Source organism: Typopeltis vanoorti, chromosome 2 (genome assembly GCF_054136105.1).
Source record: "Typopeltis vanoorti isolate ZY-2024b chromosome 2, IOZ_Tvanoo_1.0, whole genome shotgun sequence".
Taxonomy (NCBI): Eukaryota; Metazoa; Arthropoda; class Arachnida; order Uropygi; family Thelyphonidae; genus Typopeltis; species Typopeltis vanoorti.
The window spans coordinates 39,377,251-39,391,234 of record NC_143550.1 but is presented as its reverse complement, the minus strand read 5'-3'; positions in this window follow the sequence as shown (position 1 = coordinate 39,391,234).

Here is a 13,984-nt window from a genome sequence, read left to right as displayed (position 1 = left end):
AATTTATTTGCCAGAACTGTGGGCACTTTGCAGAAAATGAAGTGGAATGAAATAGCGTCCTTATTATCTATCGTTTCATGCCCCATTTACTTGGAGTTGACGAAACGAGACTTTTTTTAATAACTTTTTCCTGCAATCACCCACTCGTGACGGATTTCGTGCAGTGTGAAAACGTTTATTTTTTCCAGCTGACTAAGAGCCACGAAAGTTCTGTACAGTAATGAGCCTCTTAATAAAGCTAATGCTCATATCCATTCTATCCTGTTCCGTTTGGTTTAATTGTAAAGTAGTGTAATAAATATGGTCGTTAGCTTGGAGACAGTTTTTCAGTCTTTGACAACAGGAAATTACGTAAAATGTTAATCAAATGATTAACATGACCTTTCAAACACTGTAATATGAAACAAAACGCGGAAGAGAATAGAAGGGTGGACCAGAAATGTAGTATACTAAACTTAAGCATAATTTACGTAACTTTCATTTACTAACATTTAGAATATTTGTAAAAAAAAAATGTTAATATTACCATATGATGTGAATAATTTGTCCATATATTGAAATCTTACACAGGAAAATAAGCACGAACGAGTGCTGCCATCTACCGGCACAAAATTACATTTAAAGGATAAAAGAAAAATGATGAAGAATCATTCTATAAAAGCAGGGGGAAGGGGGGGTCCTTTGGGTATTGACGACGTTTAATATGCACTTATTATTATTATTATTATTATTATTATTATTATTATTATTATTTGACACCTCCAGGGAGTCCAAACATTATTTTATGTAATCTTTGGTACGATTTATTTATTTATTCCATATGCTACTTGGAAAGGCGTCATGACAATTCACTGCAAATCATGTATTTTTATTTTATTTATTTATTTTCATTTTTGTCAAATAAAGCTTTATATAAGATAATTTCAGCATAAAGTTCATTATTTTGTTTCTCCATAAATTTAATTTTTTTATTATTTAATTATAAGTCTCTCCCATGAAAGGTAGGTTGCAAACCTATAGGACATTAGTGTTATTACTATGATAGACGTGTGTTTAAAACTTAGACAATTCGGAATCTGCTCTACCAAACATTGATACTCTATCCATCCACAAGGCCGGTTGACCAATTTAAATTAAAATCATACAATATGTTAGAAGAAAGAAAAAAAAAACTTTTCTTTTTTTCAGGTTGATTTTAAAATTTCTACTCCACGATACACTCTCCAGTCAAACACACACCTGTGGGTTTGAATCCTACCTAGGCATGGATATTTTACAAATGCCTTGAGTTAAGAGATGAATTTAATAGTTTGGTGTGAGATCACCACCACACATATATACATGTTTACTTTTTTTTTTTCCCCCGAAGAAAAATTGTTCACTTTACTAAAACAAGAGCTTAAAACTTTTAAGAGTAAAAGTAAATTATGAATATCTGACAAAGAACAATAAATCGTTCGTTTAGACCCAATTAAATTAAAAGCATCGAGAAGGATTTGTGATGATTTTAGATATGTATATTATCGCCATTCTAACTATTCACTTAAAAAAAAAAAAAACTAACATTGGTTAGTAACTTAAGATCGCGTGTACATGCAGATAAATACACACATTAAATTGAATTATCTCATGAAATAAATAAATAAATAAATATATATATATATATATAATGTATACTATATATATTATGAACACAAAAAATTAACATTTTAGATAATAAATTCTTAAAATAGCATGTATACATACAAAATTCCACATACACCTTTTAAAATATCATTATAAATAAATATATAAAATATCATTATAAATAATTTTCCCTTTATATTAATTTTTCCCATTACGTCAGGTCACGACGTAGGAACAAAAGAATACCCTTGGAGGGTAATGGATGGCAATGCTGCAGCCAGTGAAGTTCTAACTGAGGCTCGGCTATTGCTGTTACCCTCTTGCCATGATCAGAGATTTAATAGCTCAATAACACCTTATCCTTACACTGTCCTCTACAGATGTCGGGGAAGATGAAAAGCAATTTTGCTTCGCCCCTTTAAGCCAGTCGATATTCACGAAAACACTTACGCCAAACTCTTTTTCCTTGTTTATACCTGACGTCCTTTAAGGATTAAGGACGTCAGGTATAAACAAGGAAAAAGAGTTTTGCATAAGCGTTTTCGTGAATATCGAATCAAATATCATGAATTTCGTGAATACACATGTAAATTGAAAATGTCATGAAATAAATAAATAAATAAATATTATGTATATTATATATAAAAATAAATAATATATATATATATATATATATATTTCCTGATCTATATATATATATATATATAGATCAGGAAATATCTTTCGCTGTGATGATGAGTTTGAGAGGAAAATTGTAGAATCAAGGGAAATCCTGCTGAACCCTGTCCACTTAAACAACAATTTGAGTTATAACATCCCAGATAGCCAAGCTGCAGTTATTCAATATTGGCATTCACGTGAGCCTGCACGCACATTTGCAATAAACAATGGCACGCCTGTTAGAACAACTTGAAAAAATACAACGTTTTTTATGTATCAATTATGTGTATGGCAATTTTTACCTGTAATTTCCAGTTTGTTTAGATACTTCAATGTTTATTACTATTCTTTTCCTTTAAGAATACTGAGGAAGGCTGTTATAAGCCGAAACTAGTCGTATTATTCTTATTAAAATCTTTATAAGTTATCTCGGTTTTTAGTCATTAAATCTATGTTTTTAAAATGTATCACAACAACCGAGTAAAAGCCGATTATCACACACACACACACACACACACACACACACACACACACACACACACACACACACACACACACACACACACACACATATATATATATATATATAAACAAGGAAAAAGAGTTTTGTATAAGTGTTTTCGTGAATACACGTCTTAAATTGAAAATGTCATAAAATAAATAAATAAATAATATATATGTATATATTATTTATATTATATGCACATAAAATTAACATTTTAAATAGTAAATTCTTAAAATAGTATGAGCGTGTATACATACAAAAATCCATATAGACCTTTTAAAATATCAAAATATATAAATATATATTTATTTTTTTAACCTTTCGTCAGGGAAAAAATGCATGTCGTATGAGGCGACAAAAATGGGTACCAGGTGGATAATGGATGGTAATGCTATAGCCAATGAGGTTTTAAGTGAGGCTCGCCTATTGCTGTTACCCTCTTGCCATGATCGGAGCCTATAGCTCTATATATTACCTCATCCATACATTTTCTTCCACAGATAACGGGGAATATGAAAAGCATTCTTGATTCATCCATCTAGCCAAAAAAAAAAAAAAAAATGTCAGGAAAAAAGGGTCTTGTATAAGTGTTTTCGTGAATATCGAAGAACTTATTTTCAGCACAAATATAATCTCAATGATTTTAGAATGCATTTCACAAAATGCCAAAGACTTTCGCGAACATGTAGACTACTATTGGTATTCTAAAACTTTTTGCAGTTTTCTTAAGCTTCTTATAGAAATATGAACACATCCTCTTATATTTTTGTCATCATTCACCCTTACATATATACATGTAAATTGTCTAAAAGGATATTTAAACATTTCTACTGTTCTGGAAGTTATTTCAATTTATTTCCTCCTACGTAACAATATTTTATATCCTCCACTCCACCACCACACAACAGTTAAATATGTACAGATGTCTTATGAATAAATCTTTATATCGAGAATGGGTTGCCATTTCTCAGAGAAAAAGGCTGACTGCAAAAGATTTTGAAGTAAAGTTTTGAAATATTTCGTGAAGGGAGTCGCTGGGAACAACCAGCTGTTGGGAAACTTTTACAGTGATAAATATTGATTCATGTCGTTCACCAGCGCAGCAGATTAGAATCTGAAGGAAAAATTGAATTCAGAAGTGGGATTTCCTTTTGTGGACAGCATACATTAGAAATAACTATAGGCAGAATGAAAAGTGTATACTATTACTAAACTGTAGCTCCAGCAAATGAGGCATGCGTAATAGGATGTAGATGAAGTTAATTTAATCTTTTATACATGTTTTATGATATTGCAATATACTCGATTTTGACTCATTCGGTTGCTTATTATGTTTTCATTACACTTGTCGAACTGACTACACCGAATGCTGTTAACTCATAGTTCCTACTTTATCCGCGAGATGGAGCAACCTTTCATTAATATTAAAACCGTTATACGTAGATGACTAGTTCTGTTTTTATTTGCGTATAGCGAAATGAGAAAAATGTGGAATAAATGAAATACATTACAAATAGTTGATTAAAGGAAGCTTAACATAATCGTATATGAAATGGTGGAAAAGGTTTGGGATTCATTTGAGTTATTTCAGTATTTTAAAACAAAATTTTTATTTTACTTAATTAGCAAAATTCAATTTATTATTTTTTATTATATTTTTATTATTATTATTTTTTTTATAATGATGAACTATTAACATTGTGTTCATTAAGGCTAACTTAATGCCACTCTGGGAGCCTATTTCATGTTTTTTAAAAATAAAAACATAATATAAACTCAGCAAAGAAAACATTGCAAATTTTAATAGAAAAGCCACAGTGAAACAATATCCTAATACCTAACGGTGGCAAGAGAACTGCCAACCTTATGCGCCCCCTTGCGGTCAGTCGAGGAACTTTCGGGTAGAAGCTAATAATGAATAATCCACCGATTATGCAGATTTCAAGAGGTTAATCAAATATTCTTATTGCAAAATGTATTTTAAAAATCTAAGAGATATTCCATTTAATTTATGTTTTGTTCATTTTAAACTTACAAAAGGCCATGGCAGGCTCCAAACTGTGAAAAATAAAGAAGCACTGGGTTAAAACAAAGGAATTTTATGAGACGATTTTATTCGTTGAAGTTACGATATCTTTTCACATCTAGTGATTCATATTTCCTTATCGATGTAGCTCTACATAATACATATTATTTCTAAGAACTACTATTCCTGACTTTATTCATACTTAAGAAAACTGCAGACACATCTGCTGTATATATCTGAATGAGGATAAGTTTTATTTCAGCCCAGCATTCCCAACAAAATATATGATTCCACTTTGAATTCGAAAAACTGCTTTACTGTTATGCACAAAGGAGAGATTGGATAACGCTTCGCTAGCTCACAATGCTTGGGCTTTTTATTCTACTTCCCCATTTATATTCAATGTACGTATTTTGGTCAAAACGGTTTACCTTCCAAAAGTCTTTCTTCACTGCTTGGGATTGCTACTTTTAAGAACGCCGACTGAGGGCGCTTCATTCACAATAAGTTACGAGTATGATTTTCTTTTTCTTGTTCTTCCCTGCAACTATAGGTCGTTCCCCCTTGAGATCTGCCAATGTGGCTGGTATTTCAGTTTTAGACCGATATAAAACTAAGGGAAAAAAAAAAAGTTCTCTTTATGATCGCCCACACTCGAAGTCTTACAGTGAGTGTATATATACTTCAACAAATAAATAATTTTTTTTTTCTTGTAGATTATTAACTATCGTTGATCTTTTGCTGCCTAGATTGCCAAATTCTTTCTCCATTACATCCAAGTAACATCATTAATTAACTTCAAGCGATGTGGACTATACGGAACATCCATTTGAGAATGTTTTGTGTTTGACATTACATATTTGCAGAGAAAGATATTTAAACAATGTGCCGTGAAGATTCTTGAAGAGTGTTACGAATCATAAATATTGACAAATAATCAAAACACCTACTATGACTGATTGAAAGAAAACTGAAATGATAGCTAATGAGCATTATAAATAGAAAAAAGCTACGGTATGAAACGTAAAAGCACCGTGTGACCCTCCGTATCTCAGTCAGTATACACGAAGCCGTTTGGTCGGAAAAACCTGGGTTCGATTACCGTCAGCGAAGCGAAGAACCTTATCTGGTCTCTTTCGACTAAAGGTGAGTTAGCAAGTTTCATACCGAAGTAGGTTTTTTTTTTTTTCACCCGAAAACTCGGGTTTTTCGTCCCTCAGAACAGGCAAACCGGCCCCGTGAACGCACCCATCTACAGACATAGGACTAACCACCTTGTCTTCGAGTTAAGGTTGAGGTTGCGAAGTCCAAAAATACTTGAAAAAGTCGTGGGCACTTAAGTGCCTGTTAGGACCATTTATAGGATAAAACGTAAATGAGAAACGAAAGATTAACATCCACCCCTCTTCAAACTGATGGGTTTGAGTCCCGTCTCTGATGAACCTTTTCTTTACAACATGTCGTGCTCACATGGATGTGACAAGGTTTTTTTTTTTCTCGGGAACATTCGTGGTTTTCATTAGCCAAGCGGACAGCCCCTACCAGAAGAAATGCAACTAATTTGAGGAAGAATAATACGACTGTAGTCTTGCACTCCTCATTTCTCTAATACATCTTTCCCTAAGATAAATTTACAACTTAAAATACGGAAATTTTCAAAGATAAAGAATAAATCTCAGGCATTCTTAAGCAATCTCATGAAAAACTGCCATCTCTGTTCCCAGCGGTTACAGAAACTCTGGACTGCTTGTATAATTCAGAATTACTTTGAAGTGAAAACAGGAATCTTTAAATTAAATTAAGCTTCCACTTTGTTTTTCCGAAAAGTCCGAGACAACATCTCGTATGCGTAAATAGCTTTGGCGTGGACTACTGAACTCGAACAGGATCTTCTACTAATAATACCAAAACTAATTTGTTCTCTAACCAACGAATTTTAACATTTTACCACTTTCTTCTTTACCATTTTACCATTTTCTTGATGAAGAAAATGAAATACACTTTCTTCATCAGTAACACATCAGAACATATCTTGATACAAAAAAAACCTGTTTCTTTTATGTAAGATGCTCATTAAAAACCTGTCTAATAATTTAAAGTAGCACCTCATGTAAGTACCTTTTTTAAGGCTGACGTAAGGTGGTCATGCGTTTTTTGGTATTACTGTTAATATGATTCTACAGTTTCAATAAAGACGTAACAGCCATACTATACACATGCGAAAGACAGCGCTATTAACACAATTATCGTTATGACAACCAATTGGAGGGCATAGTCAATATCAAACGGCCAATTCAGATAGTCTTGGAGCATCTGAAATATATAGGCGATTGAATGAAGTAAATGAATCAAAAGCTAGCCAGTGGTATGCGATCCTATAGATTACACGAAGTCATAGCCCAGAGTTTTAGAACTATAACATAACAGGTAAAAGATAGATGCATGCAGAGCCAAGTAATTACTATTGATTATTATTGGAGGAAAGGGAAGATAAAACAGAATTCTTATTTGAGACGTCATCAAAAAGGGTTGGAACTTGTTCTAATAAAAGAAAGGGTGCTCTAACTCCACCGGAACTTCTGGACCTTGTTCTTTAAGAAAGTTTACCTAAATTTCTCAGGGGACTGTGTTATACGGCGGGGGGACCCTTTCAAGTTTTGCAAAGGACGCTTGCTGTGATCTCTCCAGTCCCATAAATCATCTTGGAAGCATTTCATTAACATGTCGATTATAGAGTACGGCTTTCGATTCTCGTGTCACGACGGCTTATCACGCTGTGACTGTAGAAATTTCCATCGAAACTTATTCCTCTATTCTCACAGATAATAAATGAACAGATGAATAAAAGTGATTTTCTACGAACAATTTTCCACCTGCTACTCATCGGAAACGGCCTTCTTCAACACTTCAGCGCCCAAGGAATCTTAATTGCCCCACTTTAATTCCTCCGTAAGCAATTTTTCCTCCTCACTCTAATGCGTTTACATTTTTACCAACGTTAGCGTTCATGTAATACGTTTGTGCCCCGCCTCGTGTGTCTATCGCAAGGCAACACGATCACCTGTGTAACATAAGCAGCATTAATTGTAGCAGCCTTTAAACAGTCCTAAAAGCATTAGCTCATCAATCATTGGGCACATTTTCACATGTCTTCATCAGCGAACACCAGAATCAAACTAAACGGCTTCCTGCAATAGAATGTGACTAAGATGGATGGCTGGATGCAAGGATCAGAACGTAGATGATAACGAGAGTTTTGTAAATACATCTTTATACTAACTCAGCGTCCACGTAGGTCACTTATGACGGTGTTGGACTCACTCGGTTTTGCCAACGATGGAATATTTCACTGCAACGGCAAAAATAAATAAAAGTGAGCGATAAAGTAGACCAATCATTTTTAACTAAAAGAATTCGGAACTTAATTTTAAATGGAAATCCAGCACGCACAGAAAAATATACCTTTCATATAAATAAGCTTTATTTGCGTAAACAGCAGTAGATTACATCAGTAGAAGAATTAATATTTGTTTTATTTTACTTTTTATTATTATTTATTTTTGAAAGAGAAAGCGATAATATTTAGGATATCCGTTGTAGGTAAAGGTAAATCCCAATTTTGTGTTCTAATACTGCATAAACAAACACATCATGACGTATTAGTGAGTATTCATACCTCAGCTGGTATCGATGACGCCCTCTGGTGGGAAAGACCTGCATTCGAATCCTGTCTAGGAAGTAAAGGATCTTTTTAAGTGCTTATCAACGGTAGGTGAATTAGCTGGTCGCATGTGAAAGTATTTCGTCTTCCATAAGTTCCGATTTTGCATCCATAAAACCGGGCAACAGAACATATAAAATTAACAGATTTAATTCACTGGCCTCAGAGTCCACTTTGGACATATAATTCCAGCCAAACAAACGAACAAAAACAACCATATTACAACTGTCCCAGTTATCGATGCGTGTATAGTGTCATTAATATAGGGACACTGCCAACATTCGCTATTTGTTCAATGTGACGTCTTTTTCTGCTTATTGGAGAATCCTTTCTGTCCAATATATATTCATTGTACTTAAGACAATTTTAATATCCGATTAACAGGAAATTAATGCATGAGTACTTAAAAAAAATCCTGGGAAATGTTTGAAGCAGATGATCGAGTTCAAACTCTCTTGCTGTATTAAACTAGCAAATGTTTCTTAATTTAAACCAATCATAATGTTTCACTCGAAACTTAGGCTTGAAAACATTGAAACAATAATTCCACGAAGTAGTCATATTATCATTTCATATGTATATCCTATTAATAGCATGTTTTCACAGATAGGTCTGTCTGTTTTTCTTGAGGTTTATGGCGAAAACATATCTTCCACTTATAAGATCAAATGAGCCCTTCGTCAATAGTAAATGTCTTATAAGCGATTCTCACTATTATCTTTCCTTTGAAGAGGTGTCGTTTCTTTGCGTTACGTTATAAGACATCTAATAAATCTGTTTATTATTTTTCCTACGAAAAATAAAGGCTTGTTTTGTACTTGTTCGTATATCGAGTGCAGCAAATTAACCATGGGTAAAGTTATCATGAAAAGACAATCATTTTATCCAGAGGGGCTTACTACAACACCGGACAAATACTTTAATACAAAAACGAAACTTAATAAGTAGCAACATATTTAACATTTGACCGGAGTGTATTTACGCTAATTATAATTAATTTTAGTATCAGTGCAATACACCAAACATTCCCCGTTCACCTTCGACAAAATCAGTGTCTTGCGACTTGTCCTGTGATTAAAGATTCTGGGACACTGCCAAGAAAGTAACGTGAGCGCACTTTATTTCCCCTTCGCCAATTACAACGAGGGGTTCACTGGGGCACAGCGCGCGCACACACACACACATCGCTTTAATGAATTAATTAATTTAATAAATGCGTTTAATTTCAACTGGCTACCGATAGTAAGTGGGATATTTAATCGATCTTAACAGACATGCACCTCCCTAATTGCTTCTTACTGCAACATGTGAAAGATTTATTTATCAGCCATTGGCACTCTTATTAGGGCCAAAAGAAAAGGTTGGCATCCTACTGAGTTCTCGCCAACAGCTTGCTTAAAATTTCTTAATGAGAGTGGAAATATAAAGTACCGTTTAGGGAAAGAAAGAGAAGAAGAGGCCAATAATTTGTTTGTTTACCATTTTTCACAGTAAAGGATGTGTTCCCATTTTAATACACTAATTGTTTGGGTCCTTATTTGATCTAGCGCGCCTTTAAACAAGTCATCCATTTCCCTCAAGTAAGCATTCTTAATTCACTTTCTGAAAAAAAAATGAAAGAAAGAAAAAGAAACTGTATTAAATTATCTTCAGAATAGATCCAGTTTTATTTGTCTGTAGTGGTGGACGCTCTAAATATTGGTTTACTGGGCCAGTTTTCCACGAAAAACTAAGCTTACTTCAGTTATAAAATTATACACACTGAGATAAGTTTATTAAAGATTCCCACTTAATGGTTTCCTAACTCATGCTGCCCCCCCCCCCCCCCAGAAGACTCGATGAATTCCTACAGTTCAATGAAATTTTGTCCATACCCTCCCTATCTCAATGGGAGTGAGATCCAATGAACGAGAGTGTGGGATAAATCCATCAAGGCAAAGTTACTATAATTGTTCCTATATAATATAATGTGTATCCTGTAGTATGGAGTATTATTCTGTTGGAAGTACCATTTATCTAGGTACTAACAGTGTCATCCAGTCCAGTATCATTGTAGTGACCAAGCATGGTGGACCTATGGTTTGTGTTGTCGTTGTCCTTCTATCATTATGGGATAACAGGAACATGCAACCAACCTACGACATGTTTTGCGAGTAGTTTGTTGGAATGGGTATTCCATCATGACCCGCCTTCAAACCTTGATGAAGTTAGGGATAAAATTACCCGATATGTCCAGCAGATTTCTCAACCTTTGTTCTCCAAGATGACAGAGAACCTTCGCATGCGCTACGAAACCTGTCTTGAAAGACAAGGTACCATTTCAAGCACGTAGTCTACCGTCGTTAATGCTTTATTCGACTAAGATTCCACCGAGAGTTGTGGATGTACATATCATCAGATATAAACACATATTTCTTTGTTAATAAATTCGTTTACTCCATAACATAATCGTTGTATTTTTTTCCCCCGCCTTACTGTACAATGCTGATATTTCTTTTTCCATCTTAACCTTAAGTTTATTTTTGTTGGAGAGGTGTGGCACTCTGAATTGCGGCGTGCTGTTCTTCTCTATTTGGGACAATGTCCGAATCGTCATGGTACATTCAGAAACCCTCTTTGGTCTGTGTGAACGCGATAGATCCAATGGCACATGTATTGAACTTTGCTTATTCTTCATCTGCCTCTCACATATATCCTATGAAGATAGTTATTTCCTAGGTTCTAGTCCGTTTAGAAATGAATTCGCATGGGACACTAATATTTTGGGCCACAGAGTACATATTATCGGTATGTTCGAGGCTTTCCAAGACGCGAATATATTGGATGTGATATTCTCAAGAAGGGTCTAGCTTTCTTTAAATTATCTTTTTTGAATATCGTCTAATGCTGTAATTTTTACCAGTAAAAAATCAATGTGATAAAGAAATTGCCATGATAGTAAATTAGCATTCAAACATCCAACATTCAGTTTACCATTTAAGGCAAGTGACGCACACTACATAGGTTTCACGCAAATTAAACAGTAAACGCTGTATTATGGATATAATTTAAAAAAAATAATCATGTACAGTTTAGGATGGGAAATGCCATCATTCTAATGAACAGCTTATATCAGGGCTGTCCAAAACACGGCCCGCGGTGCGATTTTGAGCCTCCCGCCTGTGGGTTTTGATTTTCAAGAGCGAAAAAATAAAATAACAATTTGAATCGAATGCGTATTAAATATTTTAATTCTATCATTAATCGATAATTTCGATGTTGGTAATTTTATTCGGTGCTTTTACATCACTATACACCCACGTGTTTTTCAAATATTAGATGGTCAAAGAAGCGTTCTTATACTGTTTGGTTCTAACGCGCATGCTCCGGGCGCTCATGGAGAACGTGAGCGTGCGATTAGTGCGCAATTAGTTTGTTTGTTCAGCTATCGAAGTCGTGTCGTTGCTGCTCACCAAATTACTAGATACGCATTGGATGTGGCCCTCGGATAAATCTTTTTTCTTTTAATGCGGCCCTCGGATTACCTAAGGTTGGACAGCCCTGGCTTATATTGGAAAAGGACCGAATGATTCTGAAAATGAAGTTGAGAATTCCCAATCGTCTAAATTCCATAGCATCAGTATGTTAACACATAGACACATTTTTCTTTTTTTTTTCATTTTGAGCCCAATGTGTTGAATCAAACCATGATTTATATTTTTCTATTAAGAATTCTGACCTCGTTTCTTTGTTCCGATCAATAATAAATAAGTGAACATTTCTACCGAGTCTTGTTCGACGTTAAGAATTTTCCGTATAGCATCCCATTCTGCATATTTACCACTTCTACTTAAGCCTCCAACTACACCCGTCCATCAAGCAAAGACATAAATCTCCCAAAAGTTCTTTTGCTTATATTTAAACTCGCCACGAATACCGTACACTAGTGGTCACCGGGTGGCATATTTTAAAACTAACGATTTCCGCACGTGAATCCCTCCACGCGCGGACGAAACGGAGCACGTTCCATGTACAGAAATGGATGCTCGCAGCTGACATAGAGTACGGAACAAGCGTGCCGAGAATGTAGAGAATGCCATAAAGTAAGGGACCATTAAAAGAGGAAGGTCGTCTAGGAGTCAGGATGCCAGTTTGGGATGAAGATAAGTGTCAGCAGACGAAATAATGCGTTGCTTTAGGATCTGGAGTTAGTTTTCGTAGGCTTCTTAGCGACACCGTTCCTTTAATGTATTGACCAAACAGTGGTGTCTCCGGTTGAAAGAGAATGCGCATTGGGGAGGGGGGGGGAGGTGCCGAGAGATTTTTTTTAAAGGTGACACTGCTTTCACACAATGGAATTAGGGTAAATGTTGGTTGCAAGACAGATAATTCTACCATCGCAATCAATTGGTGTCAGATATTGATGGATCCAATATTTTCACTGACTGGTCGTTGCTCGAAGAAATAAAAAGAATATTCTTAAATCTGTCGCATTCTAATAGGTGTTTGTTGTTGTCTTATATATTTTACGTCCTGGATGTGATGTAAAACATACAAGTCAAGTCATGCTTCCGTGAACTAAAAGTAAATTAAGTTGTCGAGAATGAAATGGACGATAGGTGGCAACATTGTTGCAAGTCTACCATCTTTTTATTCACTCATTTTTAGCAGGCCAATACGCTCTGATAATTAGAATAACATCATCATTCTTAATTATACATAAAAATTATCGTTTGGCTTTTTTTACCTACTTCACTGACTTTTGTGTATTTCCGTTTATTTTACTTTTTTTTTTATTATTCTTTTGTCGATTTTTTAATCGCACAAAAATCGTTGCTTACTGTATGGAGATATGCGTTATTATTTTCAGCATTTTGAAATGTCATTCAGAAAATTAGTAGAATAAATGACGAAAATACTTATTATATTTTGAATTTAATAATATTTACTTTAATAAAAAAAATGTTAAGTTTCATTTACATGAATGCTATTAAATGAGAGATCATATCAGGGAGAAATGTGTTTTTTAAATTAATTTTTAAATGTTATATTGGATTAGTTGTGTTTAAATTTTATTCCGAAAAGGAACATTATTCAACTACTAACCATTAAAGGTCCTTATCAACTTCTTTCCAGTTAGAATTACTTCAATCAAAGTGTTATTGTGTTAAATCATAGTATCTTAACCAAGATTACGGATGTGCTAAGCGTAAATGTTATAGGATAGATCGTGGTTAATCTTATAGAATTCATTTCAGGTATTACTTTTTTTTTTTAATTTAGAAAAATCCTCTAAAAATCTCCAACAGTTACACTCCATAAGAAATATTTCTTTCTCTTCTACAAGACATCTGGTAAGGAGTGAATTTTCTAGACATAGAAGGAAGTCTGATTTTAGACTACCCTGCTTCATCGGGTAAAAGAAATGCGTTCGGTTGTTAGTTTAACGAATCCGCATTACAGTGAG